Below are 18,918 nucleotides of genomic sequence, written 5' to 3' on the forward strand. Positions count from 1 at the left end.
CTTTAGTTTAAGGTTTAAGGGAATGCTGTGGCTGGTTTGATGTTCTATCCAGACACAAATCATTTAGGACCTTACAAAAAACAAGATTCTGATATTCTATTGGGATTTATTAATCCTTTAGCAGATCATTTGTATAAAATACTGAAAATCTTGCATCTGTCATTGCATTGATCTTTAGGATTTATTTGCACAACCTTTGGGCTTGTTTAATAATAATTCCTTATCAAGATCCTTCAGCATTTTCATTCCACTCCAAAATACACATAAACTGGGTGAAAGATAAAGACTTTTCCAGATAAAGGATAGCTATCCTCAGTAATAAGTTTGTGGACAGCCCCATTCCTCCACTGAAAGCCTAACATAAAACTGGGTATATAAGGGAAAATACAAAAAGGACTGTCATGAAAACTAAAACGAATTGCGAGAAAATAAAAAAAAAAAAGGCAAAGGCCTATTCATTATTTTCTAGTAATCTAAAGTAGCAACTACACAGCCATTTGGCAAAATTGAGTTTTGACTTTTGCATCAGGAGAAAAATCTTTGTAAGCATTACTTTTTCATTATGCTCTTTTTATTGGTCATGGTTCCATGCAATATCTATGGTCGTGAAATTTATTCCTGTTTCAAAGCACCTGGAATATATACTTAGTGCTACTTTTTCAAAAGAATAACTCCTTTTGTATTTGCTCAAATGTTTGCATTGTTTTTTCATTTAGCTCCAAAATGAATGCAATATGATTTATCAGTCCAAGTATCAAAAGGATTCCTCAGAATGGCAAATTGTGACCAAACTTTAAAACACTAATTTAGAGGGAAGAATCTTTCCATGAAATCGTTGAGTCCTGGCATCATCAAATTCAGCACCATAGAAACACACTTTCTAAGGAAGTCATCAAAACAATGAGTATACTATCTTTGGGGCAGAATATAGATTTCTGCATTTTGGAGGTCAGATTCCAGAGTATACCAAAGACAAAAAAATAATGAATAAACCTACGTTTTGTGTCAATATATCTGATACAAAAAGTCCTTAGAAAAATAAATGCGAATGTGTTCCATTGAAGTAATTTGGAATGGGATCAAGAATACTGGATTCTGCTCCCGTCTCTGGCACTAAGTAGCTGTGGACAGTTTTGTAAATCACTTCACATTTCTAAATTTCAGGATTTGAATCTGAAAAGAAAGGGTGAGATGGTCTAAAAGTCAAAAGTTCCTTACAGATCTGCTGCTTTGTCATCAGTGGGCCTCTCTTTATTTGCGGGACTGGCAGTGGAGAATAGGAGGATGACATTTTCCATGGCATAAGCCCCAGATCTCTTAGAATTTCCAATGCATGCTCATACCTGAAAGGCCACTATTTGGAAAATAACTCCAACTTAACCTCTCTAGATTCTAAGTGATCTCTATTATGTCTGTATACATACATTTGTCAGTGTAGCTCCCCAAATACCTTAGTTCTTTTTTATAGACTAGTCTTGAAACCAAGGGATTCATATAAAGGGCCTCCATAGGGATCCGTCAGCAGGCAGCTGGTTAAGTCTCACACGCTGAGCCTTCTCCAGAAGTATGATATTTTCAATGTACTGAAAAGTAACACTAAAGAAGTACAGAATTTAAAGTACTTATTCTTGGAATTTTCTGTGAGTAATTCTGAAAGAACGAGAAAACAGTGGATGCAGTTGCCTGCATGACTTGGGTAATCAATGTGGCTGAATCTACTTCTAAAAAAAGTACGTAACAAATCAGTGGCCATGACTTTTTACTTAGGATACTGTGGCAATATGTTTTACTCCCAATAATTGTACACCTCTCTTCTTTTTATCCCAATTACCACTTGCCTTATTCAGACAACGTGTGACCTAGAACTTGGATGTTTCCCCCTAACTTGTCTTTTCCCTGAATGTATCCATCAAAGTACCATTTTAAGCATGTTGCTTCCTGGTTTTAAAACCTTCAGTGTCTCTACAGGGTTTATTAATAATGGCTAAAACATACAATTTGGAATTTAAGGTCTTCCATTCTCTGTCCCTATCCACACTTGCTACTCTTACCTATAGCAAACTGTAGTCTTATTTATATAGTTCCAGTAGATCCCTCCACAGTATTCACTACCATGTGTTTGCTTATTCTGTCTTTTTAATTTTTTTTGCCTCAACGCATTGTCTCTCCTCTCCACCAGTGACATTCCATTCATCCTTAGAAACCCAGCATAAAAGCCAGCCTCCCTTATGAAGGTCACTCTGTTATCCTTAATCTCTGCCTTTTGACATAAAGAATTATGTTCATTATTGCATTATCACATTATATTTTATGTCCACAACCTGTGTACATGTCTTCCTCCAAAGATTATTCCATATCCTGTTCATCTTTTAATTCTCAGTGACACTCAGCAGAGTTCCTTGCAAAAAAATTTTTAAGAGAACTTTAATAAATTAATTCAATCAATCGCTACATCATTTTGACCATTTAAAACCATTTAAAATGAGTTTTTTGCTTTGAACTTATCCATTGAAATTTTAATTTACTCTACATTTACTTTTCCTTTTAAGTACAATCTGAGAGCATTTATATGGAAATTGTGACATTAAGTAATGAGTTTGATCCTAAATGAATCACTACCATGGAAATGATGTCGCCTTAGAATTTATCCAGATATTCTTATGTTATCCAATATATGTTTATGTATATTTTTTATATATATATATATTTACTATCGATATACATGAAAAGAAAAATACCTCAAGTCGGGATCAAATTGAAATTTTGGCACTAGTCACACTTTTTCATTATTGTTTTTAATTAGAGATTTCAAAAAGTTGTTTTTCCCCGTTTAATATATAGCACACCATAAAAGTGTTTTTGAACAATCCTTGATTGAGTAATCACACGTCTTATACAGTAAGAGCGTACACCCTATGTTCAACATAGAAAATCAGCCTATAAGTGAAAGGATGTGTATACATGTAAAAGAGAGAGCCAAAGGCAGTCAAACAGCTGAAATGGGGAAGAAAAATAGTTAAAGGGAACATATCATCTGCCAGGTAGGCAAAAGGTAAGTATAAATGACTAACAATCCAGTTAGAGAATTCTTTTTAGGCAGAAAAAGTGTGGCAGAGTAGAAAGTTATGAACTACATTACATACCATGACAAAAATTCCCAGGGCAACCAAGTACCATTCCATTTTCAAATATATGTATGAGAAAAGCCATGAATAATGGATTTCGTATAACACCTTTGCTATGCATTATTTAAAATATTTGTGCTGACTGAAAGTGATCATAGTCTTTTTTCATTACAGTTTTGTGATGTGGTTAATATGCTCTGCTTGTGATATTAGTGTAGGGACATGATACTGGACATGTTGTTTTGAAGCCTACAACAGATTACAGAATTTAGATGGAATTGTAAGCATTTGAAAAAAAAATCTGTTGTAAAACATTAAAAAAGCTCTTCAGTATCTGTACATTGTTTTGTCAGTAGAGGATAATGTAAAATCAGAATAGGTGCATGCTAAATTGTGCCTTGGTTAATTCTTCAGTTGAGTGTCATGGTTTATTCTGCTTTTCACGTCTCAGCAAAATCTTAGGAGAGGTCTCTTTTCCCCCCAACATCTATCTTCAACTTAGTGGAACTTATCCAGGCAAGATAGAGTTAAAATGCAAATAACTTTGTTGTATGAAAATATCAGACTCTTCAACCAACATTTATACATTTAAACTTACTTCTCAGTTGGAAAGCATCTTAAAACCTGATGCCAAGTTTGGAAGCTACCTCAGAAGTTATTAAGATTGAATTGATTTTCTCACAAAGGAAAGTGCTGATGCATACTGGATATTAATTAAGGTATCACCAAATTGTTTTTGCAGCAAAAATATGTTACATTTACTTAAAAATATTTAACAAATGTCCACCATGTTCCAGGTACTGTGCATGTGGTGCATCTATACAGTATATATAGCAAATTATAGCTCTGTATGTGCACATACATATATGAACACATGTGTTACAGAGCATATATTACAGAACTTGTACATGTATATGTATATGTATTTATATATGTGTTTATATGTATGTATAAAGCAGTACAACTAACAGACTTTAATCCTTACATACAAATGCCATTTTAGGGTCTGACTGAGTCCTAGGTCCACTGAGGGGTGCGAGTGTTTGTAAGTGTAGTTCTGATTGTTGAAATGGGCTGGTCTAGTATTCAGTCTAGTGTTTTCTCAGTGGTTGCTTTTGTTACATAAAGTATGCTTCATATTATGCTGCATACATTTTTATGCATACACAATCAGGTTTTATCACAATTTTATGCACAACTTAATGCATACATAATCAGATTTAATGCTGCTGTATGTTAACAGAATTACAGCTCTTTGATTCACAGCTCTATCTGTAGACTCCAGAACAGTGCTCAAACATAGTAGATGTTCAGTAAAATTTGTTGAATAATAAATGAGTGTCTACATTTTTTGCGTGTGTGTGCACGTGTGTGATTACTATTTTCCCCATTTTGAAAGATGGTTGAAACTCAGGTTTAAGAGGAATTAGGATAATACATAATAATTTTAGTGGAATATACATCATATATATGTAATAACTAAAACCATCTATCCTTTTGGAGTGCTTAAGTAAGAGCCATGTCCTGGGCTAAGCCTATTCCATAATTTATCTCATCTAACCTTCACATACCACGTAGGTGGATTATTATTCTCATTTTACAGATGGAAGCACTGAAGCTCAGAGTGGTTGAGTGAGTTTGCACAATATCCTAATGTGAGCTCTTGGCAGAGCCAGAATTTAAAATGGGTCTTTTTTTTCAAAAATTATGTTTATTTCAATAGTTTTTGGGTTACAGGTGTTTTTTGGTTATGCGGATGAGTTTTTTACCGGTGAATTCTTCTATTATTATTATTATATTATTAATTTATTTTTACCTTTGCTTCACCTTTTCTAGTTCTAAGATTTTAGTGCACCCATTACTCGAGCAGTGTACACTGTACCCAATATGTTGTCTTTCATTTCTCATCCACCTTCCAGCCTCCGCTCCCAGATCCCCAGATTCCACTATATCATTGTAAGTTTTAGCATCCTCATGGTTTAGCTCCCACTTATAAGTAAGAATATACTCTATTTGGTTTTCCATTCCTGAGTTACTTCATTTACACATTAGTCAGGGCTCTCCAGAGGGACAAAACGAATAGGATATATTAACATATGAAAGGGAGTTTATAAAGGATAATTTACTCACATGAACACATGGTGAAGTCCCATGATAGGCTGTCTGCAAGCTGAGGAGCAAGGAAGTCAGTAGTGGCTTAGTCTGAGTCCCAAAACCTCAAAAGTAGGGAAGCCAACAGTGCAGCATTCAGTCTGTGGCCGAAGGCCCGAGAACCCCTAGCACACCACTGAAGAGTCCAAAGGCCGAAGAACCTGGACTCTGATGTTCAAGGGCAGGAAGCATCCAGCATGGGAGAAAGATGAAAGCTGGAAGACTCAGCAAGCCAGCTTATTCCACCCTCTTCCACCTGCTTTTACTAGCCCTGCTGGCAGCCAATTGAGTGGTGCCCACTGAGATTGACAGTAGGTCTTCTCATAGTCCACTGATTCAAATGTTAATCTCCTCTGGTAATACCCTCACAGACAAACCCAGAAACAACACCTTACATCCATCAATTCAATCAAGTTGACATGTTGACATTTAATTTTATCCATTACAACTTAGAATAATGGCCTCCACCTCCATCCAAGTGGCTGCAACATATATTATTTCATTCCTTTTTATGGCCAAGTAGTATTCCATGGTGTTTATATACCACATTTAAAAAAAAACTACCCATTGGTCAATGGGCACTTAGATGGGTTCCATATACTTGCAGTTGTGAATTGTGCTGCTATAAACATGCATGTGCATATGTCTTTTTCATACAATGATGTCTTTTCCTTTAGGTAAATACTCAGTTGTGGGATTGCTGGATTGAGTGGTGGATCTACTTTTAGTTCTTTAAGAAATTGCCATACTGTTTTCCACAGTGGTTGTACTAATTTACATTCCCACCAACAGTGTAAAAGTGTTTCCTTTTCACCACATCCATGCCATCATCTATTGTTTTTTGACTTCTTAATAATACCCATTTTTGCAGGAATAAGGTGGTATCTCATTGTGGTTTTAATTTGCTTTTTCCTGATTATTAGTGATCTTGAACATTTTTTCATATGTTTGTATATCTTCTTTTGAGAAATGTGTATTCATGTTCTTTGCCCACTTTCTGAAAGGATTATTTGTTTTTTTATTGCAGATTTGTTTGAATTCCTTGTGGATTCTGGATACTAGTCCTTTGCCAGATGCATAGTTTGTGAATATTTTTTCCCATTTTGTGGGTTGTCTGTTGATGTTGCTGATTTCTTTTGCTGTTCAGAAACTTTTTAGTTCAATTAGGTTTCATTTATTTATTTTTGTTTTTGTTGCATTTGCTTTGATGGTCTTGTCATGGATTTTTTTGCCTAAGGCAATTTTCAGAAGAGTTTTTCCAATGTTATCTTCAGAATTTGTATGGTTTCAGGTCTTAGATTTATTTAAGTTTTTGATCCATCTTGAGTTGATTTCTGTATGTGGTGAGAGATGGGGACCCAGTTCCACTCTTCTACATGTGGCTCGCCAGTTTTCCCAGCACCATTTATTGAATAGGGTGTTCTTTCTCCAATTTATGTTTTTCGTATGCTTTGTTGAAGATCAGTTGGCTGTAAGTATTTGGCTTTATTTCTGGATTCTCTATTGCATTCCATTGGTCTAAGTGTTTATTTTTATACTAGTAGCATACTGCTTTGGTAATTACAGTCTTGTGGTATAATTTGAAATCTGGTAATGTGATGCCTCCAGATGTGTTCTTTTTGCTTAGTCTTACTTTGGCTATGCAGGTTCTTTTTTTGGTTCTATATGAATTTTAGGATTGTTTTCTCTACTACTGTGAAAAATAATCATGGTACTTTAATTCTAATTGCATTGAATCTGTAGATTGCTTTGGGCAGTATGGTCATTTTTACAATATTGATTCTTTCCATCAATGCTATGGGATGTGTTTCCATTTATTAGTGTCATCTGTGATTTCTTTCCGCAATATTTTATAGTTTTCTTTGAAGAGTTTTTGTTTTGTTTACCTCCTTGGTTAAGTATATTTCTAGGCTTTTTCTTTTCTTTTTTTTTTTTTTTTTGCAGCTGTTATAAAAGGGATTGAGTTGTTGATTTAATTCTCATCTTGGTTGTTGTTGCCCTATAGCCATGCTGCTGATTTTTGTACATCGATTTTGTGACCTGACACTTTACTGAATTTGTTTGTTAAATCTAGGACCCTTGTGAATGAGTCTTTAGGGTTTTCAATGTATACGATCATATTATCAGTGAAGAGCAAAAGTTTGACTTTCTCTTTTCCAATTTGGACACCCTTTATTTCTTTTTCTTGCCTGATTGCTCTGGTTGAGACTCCCAGTAGTATGTTAAATAGAAGTGGTGAAAGTGAGCAACCTTTTCATGTGCTAGTTCACACCGAGAATACTTTAAACATTTCCCTATCCAGTAGGATTAAAACGAGTTTTGTTTTCTGATGCCAAAAGTCCCACTTTAATAAAGTTTGCAACATTTCCAATAGTTCAGATGCCAGCATTTCCTGACCATTGGACCTAATTGACTATAATAAAGAATGCATACTGCAAATTTTGCAATAAACTAAATTGTTATTAATATTAGTGTTAGTAGAACCATGAGAGCCTGCCTAAAATTATTCAGAATAAGGGAGCAAGTGTTTGGCTAGGCTTCTTCCCTTGATTGCAAAATTCTTTGGTACAAGGGCTTTGATTTTAACTTCATAAAGTAGAAATAAATTCCCAGCCAAACATCTAAATTAGTATTTGAATGTTTTATTTAAGCCAAGCCAAGAATGATTATTTTTTAACTTATAAACCGTAAGTACAAAGTTAGTATAATATACATACAAAAATGTATGTATTATAAACATACAGCTCACTGAAGTTGCACAAACTAAACACACCTATGTATTTGACCCCAAGATTTTTAAAAAAACAATGTTACCAGGACGCTATGAGCACTCTCTTCTCCCCTCCACCTGCCCATGATCCCTTACAATCATGAATTCTTTGCCCCGACCCAAGCATAACCACTATCCTGACTTCTCAACTTCAGTCAGTATAGATTAGCATTGCTTGTTTTTGTACTTTATGTAAGTGGTATCTTGATCTTTCTTTTTTTTGCATATGGTTGTTCTTCATGTTTTATTTAATCATGCAAATAGATTACAGTTTATTTATTAGTACTTCTGCTAATGAATATTTGGGTTTTTCCAGTTTTTACAGTTTTGCAGTATTTTTCTGAATATTCTAGTACCTATTTTGATGAACATATTTGCACATTTTTGTTGAGTTTATATTTAGGAGTGGACTTACTGGGTCATATGTATATATTCAACACAGTAGTTATCACCAAATATTTTTCCAAATTTATGTTGCCACCAGTAGTATAAAAGTTCCGGTTGCTCTACGTCCTTGCCAATATGTCATCTTTTTCATCTTTTTTTTTAATATTAGCCATCATAATGGGTGTAAAGTAGTATTTCATTATGATTTTAATTTACATTTCCTCATGACAAATAGATATTGAACACTTTTCATATGTATATTGGTAATTCTTTTGTAAAGCATGTGGTAAAGTTTTGGTCCAGTTTTCATTTGGGATGTCTGACTTTTTCAGTATTAATTGGTAAGGGCTTATTTTATATTTTGGATACAAGCCCTGTGTTGGAGATATCTATCTATCTATCTATCTATCTATCTATCTATCTATCTATCACTTCTTTGTGGAATGAGAGTAAAGATTGTATATAGAAAGCGATAGTTTAAATGTATATGTATTTTCTTGTGTGTGTGTGAAAGAGGGAGAGAGAACAAGAGAGACAGCAAGAGAGAGAAAGTCTAAATTTTCTGAACATTATGTAACAAATGCTTGAGTTCCTATGACTATTACTCATTTCATCTTCTTTACCATGTGGGTTCCTAACATAGTGCTCTCAAAGACATATAGGGAGAAAAAGGTACTGACTTCCTGGTGATTTGCAAAATAAAATTCTTTGAGATTAAGACATTTACATTTCTTCCAGACTGAAAATGAAAAAAAAAAGAGGACATGGAAATTGTTTGTCAGGGGAACCCTAAGCAATGTATTTGGCAAATTCATATAGTAATGAAACTTGGGACCTACATAGGGTTGGGTTAAATTTATTTCAAACATTTTCTACTCTTAAGCAAAACCAAGAATTTAAACGAGAACAACTTTTACAAGCCTGAGTTGAGTTTCAATGCTCGAATGTCAAATAATATTAAATCTCAATTTCCAAGGGTTAGACACAGCAAGACGCCACTTGCTCTTTTCATGGCAAGACTCTCAACAATTCTTTGTAGAGCTTGTCATGGTGTGTGTCCCAATTGCTGTCAAACAGGCTGCTATGCATTTTGCTAAATGTAGATTTGAATTAAAAATCTTCAGACATTTATAGAAAAGTAGTTTAGGTATAGCTGAGGGGATTCTGGAAAAGATAAATGACCTTACCTTCTTCCCATTAAGAACTGACCAGAAACAATACAATGACTGTGTTCTGTTTAGAGTAACAAAAGAAGACTGATAGTTTAATTAGCTTAAAATAAGGTTATAAGTGACAAGTCCTGTGCTGAAGCTAGCAAGGAAGATGTCATGATATATTTTAAAACAAAAGTACTTCTTGCCCCTCTGCTTCAAGGAAGGAAATATATTTTTTTTCTCCAGATACAAAAATCCTTTTATGAACCTGTTGGACACAGCACCTTTAATCATTGTCACGAACATTCCATTTCTTAGGTACACTTGCTGATTTCATGAATTGTGCTAGAAAGCAGGAAGGCTAAATTTTCCATTTTCATTAACTGACTCATTTATGCATTCCTAGCAAAGGAGAAAATATCTGTGAAAAAGAATGAGTGGAAATGTGCTATTTTTCTTCTTTGTGAAGTGGGAATCAGGAGGTTTGAGGCACAAGGGCAGCTCTTGCTGTTCAATCTGCAAGTCTGTTCTCCATCTACAGCATGCTGTATTTATTTGAATAGTCTTATTCCTCTTTCATCTTTGAAAAGAAATCAGATCCTATCTATATTCAGGTTGGACAATATTCAAAATCTTGTCTAAATCCCCAGTTGTGTAAGCAGTTTTCATGGTTCACGTTCATTTTAAAGAGTAGTTCTCAAGTACTGAAACATATGTTTTCAACACAGACCACAGAATTTTCAGAACACGTCCAAAGATTCACAGATGTTTTGAAGCCCCTCCATACATCCCAAAATAAGAAACTTTGAAATAAAGGCAGATCACTGGAACATTGTAACTTATTTCAGAGCCAATGGTAAAGACATGCATTAAAGCCATGGTTTTCCATATATCATAGCTGCCATGCCCATTGTAATACACCAGATCTAGGAAGTGAATTGGTTAATATCAGGAGCTCTCCTGCACATAAAAGATTTCAATATAAATTGTTTCTGGTGCAGAATCTAGAGAGACTTGATTTATTAGGGCAAGCCAGGAGAGAGAATAGAAAAAAACGTAGAATATAGTCTAGGAAGAAAGTGGGCAGGACCCAATTTATAGATGAGTAACTGAGATTCAAAAAGAATAAGTTTGTTTGAAATTACACAGTTTAAGAGAGTGTGTGAAGATTGTAAAAGTAGCCCTAGATGATTTGAAATTCTTATTCTAAGCTTTTACTCATTGTTCCCTAATTAAACCACCAAGATGATTAGTTCCAAAATGTTCACTTTTTCCGAAAAACAACAAAGATCAAATTAAAATGGAATAGATTTGGCAGTTTTAAATGACTGATGACACTTTGACCAAAATAAAAGTGTCTTATATTTAAAAAGGGCTGTGTAGTATGCATTAGTTTCCAGATATGCTCATTAAACTCTTCTCACTTTTATTGTAGTAAGAAGATGATGTTACATCGTTGTGCTATCAGGCAAATCAAGAATTGGTTACATCTAGGTCCCTTGAGTGCAGTTTTGAAGTCTGAGAGTACAAGGGTGGATGTTTGGGAGAGAAAGTTTAGAAGGCGATGCCTTATTTATTGTGTGTCCATCTAAGAGGAGAAAACAAAATTTCTGATATATTCAATGTTTTTTTTTTCTTAAAGAGCAATAATGTACATGTACATGTAGAAAATAAAAGAAAGACATGATCTTTCCATTCAGAATTTTTTGTCCTTAAATTTTAACTCTTGCTCTCTCTTTATATATGTCTCTCTATATAAAAATACACACACATATACATGCACACACATATACACACACACAAACATATATACAAAGTAGCAAAATAAAAAAAAAATCCTCAAATTACTTTTAAAAATATAATTCCCACTACATATTTTTAAAAATTAGCTTTTAAAGATTTTAAAGATTAGCTTACCTAAAAGGGTCAAATTTGTACATTATTCTACATCTTCCTTTCATTCCAGCTGATGAAGGGAGCTGTCCAAGTCATGTTCAGTGGAAAGTATTTAACTCATTCTTTTAGAAGTTTTCATAGTTTTTCATGTCATTTTGTTGTTTTGCAGTCATTATTACACATCAAGCTTCTAAATATTCATATGAAGCAGTGATGTCTTTGACACCAAACTACATCAGTTCCTAAGTCAGAGACAAAGATGGTGGTTTGGTGAGATCCGCATCAGATTCCAGGATAGTGAACATTATCATATGTTTTATTAGTATATTAATTAGGATGACTATATAATTATCATTTGAACAGGGGTGCTTTTGAAAAGGAAAGGGGTGCTGTCCTCATTCCTTTTGTGCTGCTATAACAGAATACCTGAGACTGGGTAATTTATAAAGAATAGAGATTCTTACAGTTCTAGATGCTGGGAAGTCCAAGGTCCAGGGGCTTATGTCTGGCAAAAACCTTCTTGCTGTGCTATCCGGTGGAGCTAGGTGAAAGGGCAAGAGAGTATGCACATGGAAGAGAGGGAAGGTTGCTGAATTCATCCTTATAAGGACACTGCTCCAGTGGTAACAAACCTACTCCCTTGATAATGGCATTGATTCATTCATGAGGACAGAACCCTCATGACCTAATCTCCTCTTAAAAGGTCTTACCTCTCAACACTGTTGCATTGTGGATTAAGTTTCCAACATGTGAACTTTGATAGGGACACCTTCATACCATAGCAGGTGCTACTAATAATTACATCTGGACAACAGGCATAAGCCAGAACTGTGTAGGACAAACCAGGATATACGGTGAAGCTCAATAAAAATATGAAATACCTCCCTTTCTTTTCCTGTTGTGCCCTAATATCACTTCCAGTCATTGCTACAATTCTAATCTAAGTGACATTCTGTTAGCATACATTTGATGGCCCTCTTCCCAATCAACATTTTGAAATAATAGTTTTATAGGAATTTCTTGAAAATATAATTCTTTTAAGATTTCCTATCTTAGGACCTTGTTTAAAAGGATGTTCTCTGCCAAAAATATTTTATTTTTCCCTTTATAACTATTTTAAAATTCTCATTTTCCAGTTCAACTGTTATTTCCTTGTCAATAAATTCTACCTCCAGTTTTTCTTTACTAGCTGTGGGAACTTGGGAAAAAATTAACCTAAAATTCATTATCTTTAAGTGTAAAACAGGAGTAATTCCAATAAATTTTAAGTAGATAAAATGACAAAATATTATGTTGCATTACCTATAAATTGTAGAAAACAAACAATAAAACTAAACTAAAAACCTTTGAACTGTATTCACGTTTTAAAAAATGCTCAAAAATATTTTATTTATAAACTGATTCAGCTGGAAGATAAGACAGTTAATTGACCATCTTAAATACCAAAGGGCACACTAAGAATTTTATATATGAAAAAACAATAGATTCAAAGGGAGAAGGTTAATCAGCTTATCATTGATTGATTTCATTAACAGACATAATTTATGAACTAACCATTGATTTTATTATTTGTTGCGGCTATCAAAACAAATCCTGAAATCAACTCAGATATAAAGGTTCTTAATAGCTATTTCAAAACTTGAAATCTAAAACGATGTTAATATTCTCTTTTCAGGGGCTCAAGAATGAGAGAGGATTGCTTATAACAAATAATCAATCAAATTTTAAAATATTTTTATAAATTCCAACTGGCAGGGGAAAATTTACTAGTTGAAAGCTAGTTACCATTTTGAGAGGGTATGTCATATTTCTGAGTTCATATTTTTGTTTTTTAAAAGATGGTTATGGTCATCCCACCTCCACAGCATATTAAAGGTTCACCTCAAATTTGGTTGGTTCCAAAGCAATTCATCTTCACGAAGATCTTAGCTATTGAACTTGAGAGGTGGAAACGCTCTGCTCCTCTAGCATTTTCAACCATTATGAGAGACATTCACAATGTTGCATTTTTATACCTGTCCTTTTCATTTATGTAAACCTATTTCAGGACAGGAACTGTTCTTTCTTTTTCCCATTCTTAGCTGCTAGTAGGAACACATTCACTAAATATTTGAATGAATGGATAAGTGGTTTTCTTCTGAACTTTCCTATGGATGCAAGCCACAATGAAGATAACGCGGTCTATTCCTCCTTTATGTGCTTTTTAAAATAAGATTTAGCATGATGAGATTAAACACATAGTAATGTATACATTTTATCTAATTACAGATAAGTATATTGTAAAAGCTCTGTCTCTAAATCCTCTTTTTATACATAGCTGTCTTTTAGAGACTTAAAGATGCCAAAGATAATGGAACCATTTTATAAATTTAATGGGAAGAAATTTTCATTAACAGCCACAATATGCACACAATCTACATTTGACTTATTCTCTTTGTGAGGGTCAAGCAGTCTTTGCCATTTCTTTTTAAATCCTTGTTGGAAAATTCTGAGTGTTATCATAAGATCATGTCATTTGAAAGAAACTCCTGTAGAATCAGGTTGCAAAAAGCCACTTAGATTACTTTTGAGAAGTGAGAGTTGTTTTAAAATATCTGAATTCCTTACTCTTTTGAGAAAACCCAGCCTAGTGGGAGAGTCAACTCCTGGGAGGTAGTTTTCAGACAAGCCTGGGATTGAAGATGCCACATAATAGCTATCTGCAGCTCTTGTTATTTATCTCTTGGTATGGGAAACATAGGTTTATATGTTGAGCTTTCACACAAATTCAAGAGAAGCTGTCCATTGTGAGAAGTGAAATAAAATGATGGAAAAGACTGCTGCTTTCATCCTGGGTGGGTGTGCTATCCACAGGTAACAGAGTGGCATTTGACAAAAGAACATATTCTCTGTCCTTGTTGCCTTGGGAGAAGAAGTAATTCTATGATTTGAAGGCAACTCTCTGGGGGATTTTTTTTTAATTGTTACCTGCTATTCTGAAAGGGATTTTAGATGGCTAGGTTTTAAAGTCTGCTTTCATAGCAAGGCAGTGAGTTGGAATGGAGAAAGTACATTTTCATTGCCATGTACTCAATGCTCATACTTACAGTCAAATACTCAATCTCCCTGATATTCAGTTTTCTAATCTGCAAAATGGAAATCATAATAGCACCTATTTCAAAAAGCGTCTGTGATGATTCAATGGAATGATTCTGTGTCTACATAAAGTGAGTTATTATTATATGTCAGCTATTATCATGTGTTATTAGTATCAGTTAGTCATTTATCATTTGAGTAGGGTTCATGGTCTGGGCAATGTGCTGGGTGGAGTGGGAGGTGGGGAGTACTAAAAAAGTGATTCATGCTTCTTACATTCAAGGACCTGACAGGCCAAGGAGATAATGCATACAACAAAGAGCAATTCTATTAACAAATGAATCCACTGAGTAACTAAAAAGGGGACTTTGGAGTTCTGATTCAGATGAGACTGTTTTCAGCTTGAGGTGGGAAGTATGTGGGGGGCTGGGATTACTGGCTTAGGACACATTCTCTTAAATACAGATCTGGAAAGATGAATATGAGTAAAAGATGTGATATAAGAAAACACTACATCCCACAGGGAACACCATGGACATGTGAAAACATTTGGTGGATATGAGCGAATTGACAAGGAATTAGGTTTGGATAGTATACTAATTTGCTAGGGCTATTATAAAATACCACAGACTGAGTGGCTTAAATAACTGGAAGTTCAAAATCAAAGTGCTGGGGATAATGGCTTCCAGCTCCATCCATGTCCCTGCAAAGGACATGATCTCATTCCTTTTTATGGCTGCATAGTGTTCCATGGTGTATATGTACCACATTTTTTTTATCTGGTCTATCACTGATGGGCGTTTGGGTTGATTCCATGTCTTCTCAGCAAACCAACGCAGGAACAGAAAACCAAACACTGCATCTTCTCACTTGTAAGTAAGAGCTGAACAATAAGAAAACATGGACACAGAGAGGGGAACAACACACTCTGGGGCCTGCCAGGGGGTGGAGTTGGGGAAGGGAGAACATTAGGAAAAATAGCTAATGCATGTTGCGCTCAATACCTAGGTGATGTGTTGATTTGGGCAACGAACCACCATGGCAGACGTTTACCTATGTAACAAGGCTGCTCATCCTACACGTGTACCCCAGAACTTTAAAAAAAGATTAAACAAAACCCCCAAATCAAAGTGCTATCAGGGCTGGGTTTTTCTGAGGCTTCTTTCCTTGGCTTGCGGATGGCCATCCTCTTGCTGCCTTTTCATATGGTCAACGTCCCGGTGCCTTCCTTCTTTTAACAGCTGCATTTTCATGGATCACTTCTATATGACCTTACCTGCAAACACGGTTACATTCTGAGGGGCTGGAGGTGAGACTTCAACATACAAATTCTGGGGAATCATCCCATAACAAATAAAAAGATTGAAAACGTAATTTGGTGACTGACTATTGTCAGCTTTAAGTGGTTCCCTTGGCTTGTGGAATTTATTTCATAGACACCTAGAAGACACTAAGTGTTTTTGACAGAGAAAGGATCAAAGCAGTACTTTGAAAAGATTAATCTTCTTTAATATATAAATTGGATTAGAAAAAAGAGAAACAGAAGGATGAGACTCCATTAAAAAAGCGCTTTGCTAAACTAGACCGCAGCACTTTAGACTTGATAAGAAGTATTATAGAGGACCCAAGGGGAATCAAGTGAGAAAAGACTACAAAAGTAAAAATGATCAGGTTTGAAGATAGATTGACACCTACATGCAAGGAGAACATTATGATTTTGAACTTGAACCACTGGGAATTTTCCATGGTTGGAGGAGAAAGTCAGGGAGAATTTCTAAATTTTTTAAGAAAAGATGACTCTTTCAGTTTTGCACAGTGGAACATCTTGGGTGTGCTATCTATCAGTCTTCTGAAATGTGGGTCTGGACTTTAGAAGTTGGATTTGGAGATAGACACAGAAGAACTGGAGGTGACTGGCAAATGAACTTATGCTCATTAACCCAGATCTTCATTTTAATCTCTAACAGTACACAGACGTCCCCTTCAAAATGTGATCAGCCTCTTGGAAACAACTGACAAATGGTACAATCTGATCAGAGTTTAACGTTTTGGCTGTAAGTAAAATGTCTCTGTGAGACTTAAACCTCATATTAAGGGAAATCTGCTTTAGAAAAATGTTCAGATAAGGAGACATTGTGGAGCTCTAATATTGGAATTCTATTTACACATATCATTTGTGATGGCTTGATACAATCTCAAAAGATTGGGGAAATTCAATCTTTTGATTCATTTCTTTTAGAGGATGGTGTAAGTGCTTTAAGAAGGTTACTGTTTTCTAGTTGATTGTTACAGAGTAAAAGAAGACAAATGGTGGCCCAGACAGTCCCCATTAACCTCCTCACAAGCACACAATTTCACATGGACAAAACAGTAAATGAATTTCTTGTGCTTCCTATACATTCAATGAGTATCAAAAATTAGAGTTAGAAAAAGTGGAATTTTGTTCTAATTTTGGCCCAGTTGGGTATGGCAGTTTAAGCAAATGATTTAGAATCTTTGTCTATGTCTCTTTACAATTTAAAACATGGTTCCATAGGAAATATTTTTAGTTGAATGACCTCATCAGTGTAGAATGCACCTCGTATAATAATAAGGCATATTTCTGAAGATATTCACTGAGTCCCAGAATGCAGCATGGGTATCTGCATTTCACATAGGTGACCTTAAGAGAAAGCATGAAAGTAATGCCTAGCACAGTAGCTGAAACACGTGAAACACTTTGTAAATATGTGCCATATAGGTGAAATTCAACAGACATATGGGAAAAGGCAGGAAGAAGAAACAGTCAAGGCACGGTGGTGTAAATGTGGAACTTTCAAAATTAGTGAAAGCCTTGGAGTTCTAAGAGAGTTTCTAGATCTTCTGGAAACCAGGAAGTGACTTAAAGAGGGAATCTATCATCCATATTAAAAAAATTATCTTACTCAGATATGACCCAGACTAACTCAGTTTGAACATGTCTGTATATGTAGCTCAACACTTGCTCACATATTAATAATAAACTTTCCAAGCAAGTGCATTCACTGGCTACTGTTATCTCGTTTTTCCAAAGATGACATCTAAGTAAGAAAGGGTAAGTAACTTGCAAAAGGTTATCTACAGGAACACTAAGTTCTGACTGTGGGCAGCCTATGTTGAGCTTTGAAAGGACAACTTTGTTCATTCTTTTCTAGTACTTACCAATTGTGATAGAGTAATGGAAATTCCTTGGCTACCTAGCAATACAGTTCTCATACAGGCTTGCTCACTTACTTGAAGTAGTAGTTTAGCAAAGCCAGAATTTCTTTTCGATTCCAACTGAGTTTCTTCCAAGCTCTGAGTCTATGAGGAGTCGCCAATGCACAGGGCTGGGAGATGTGATATAATGGTGCCTGCAGGCTAGGAATCTGGTCTGTGGGACATATTGTTATTTACAGAGTTGCCATGAAACTTGGCTAGGGACCCAGCCCTCTCTGTTGGAGCCAGACTCTGAGTGTCTTTGGCTAATCAGCATGCTTCCAGGGAGAAAGAAAATAATTGCTGGTAAGCACAGGCACTGTTTATCATCTGTGTGGCATCTGCTTCCACGATTGCATTTCTAGAAGATCTGGATAATCACATTCTTTTGCAAATGGTCTAATTAATGTGATTTTTGCTATTATTATATTTTGAGCATCGGTAATACCAAGCTAACCATTAAAGGCCTCCAATTTTGCAGTATGCAGACATCTTATTGATTGACACAGAAATCCACAGAAAGTGACATGAAACAACTGAGACTATGACGACTTTAGTGCTTGCCAAACCCAAGGAAGTAAACCGAATATTTTGTGCATCTTTTTATTTCACAAGTTAACCTGAGTATGATCGGGAACATGTTCAAAACCAGATATATCTTCCTATGCACCCATGCAGAGAGAATAAAAAATATGGCCACCATGTAAAATTGGGTTTGAATCTCAGTCCCGACACTAACCATCTGGGTGGCAGTGAACATAACATTCTCAACATTGGTTGCCTCTCGTTTACAATATGGACTGTAATTTGTGCCTTAAAGCATTCTTACAAAGATTAAATGAGATGACACATGTAAAATGTACTGGCACAATAAATTATACTCAACAATTGACTTAGTATTCAATAAATTATAATTTGCTTTCTCCATAATATTAGGCTATTGTTACAATGTCTCTATTTTTATGTTTTATGACTTGGAAAGTAGGAGTTTACTCATATAGACAGTGGAACCAAATACTGCAATTTGGCCTGTCCAGGATGTGTGGTTCGCAAAGCTGGGAGACATTAGTTGACTAAACTGAAAGTAGAGTGTAATGGCCTCAACGATAACTGCTGAAGCACTGAATATCAGATTTAGCAATAA

The 18,918-nt window shown here is 35.2% G+C and overlaps 1 long non-coding RNA gene across 1 annotated transcript in view; it reads right to left on the reverse strand.

Moving 5' to 3' along the window:
• Positions 1 to 11,826, reverse strand: part of LOC139359891 (uncharacterized) — a 52,880-nt gene extending 41,054 nt beyond the window's left edge. Inside the window, exon 1 of the long non-coding RNA XR_011616521.1 lies at positions 11,505 to 11,826. This is a non-coding gene — a long non-coding RNA (uncharacterized lncRNA). The remainder of the gene's footprint in view (positions 1 to 11,504) is intronic.
• Positions 11,827 to 18,918: the final 7,092 nt, after the last annotated feature.

The sequence above is a fragment of the Macaca nemestrina genome, chromosome 18 (genome assembly GCF_043159975.1).
Source record: "Macaca nemestrina isolate mMacNem1 chromosome 18, mMacNem.hap1, whole genome shotgun sequence".
In the NCBI taxonomy this organism is placed as follows: Eukaryota; Metazoa; Chordata; class Mammalia; order Primates; family Cercopithecidae; genus Macaca; species Macaca nemestrina.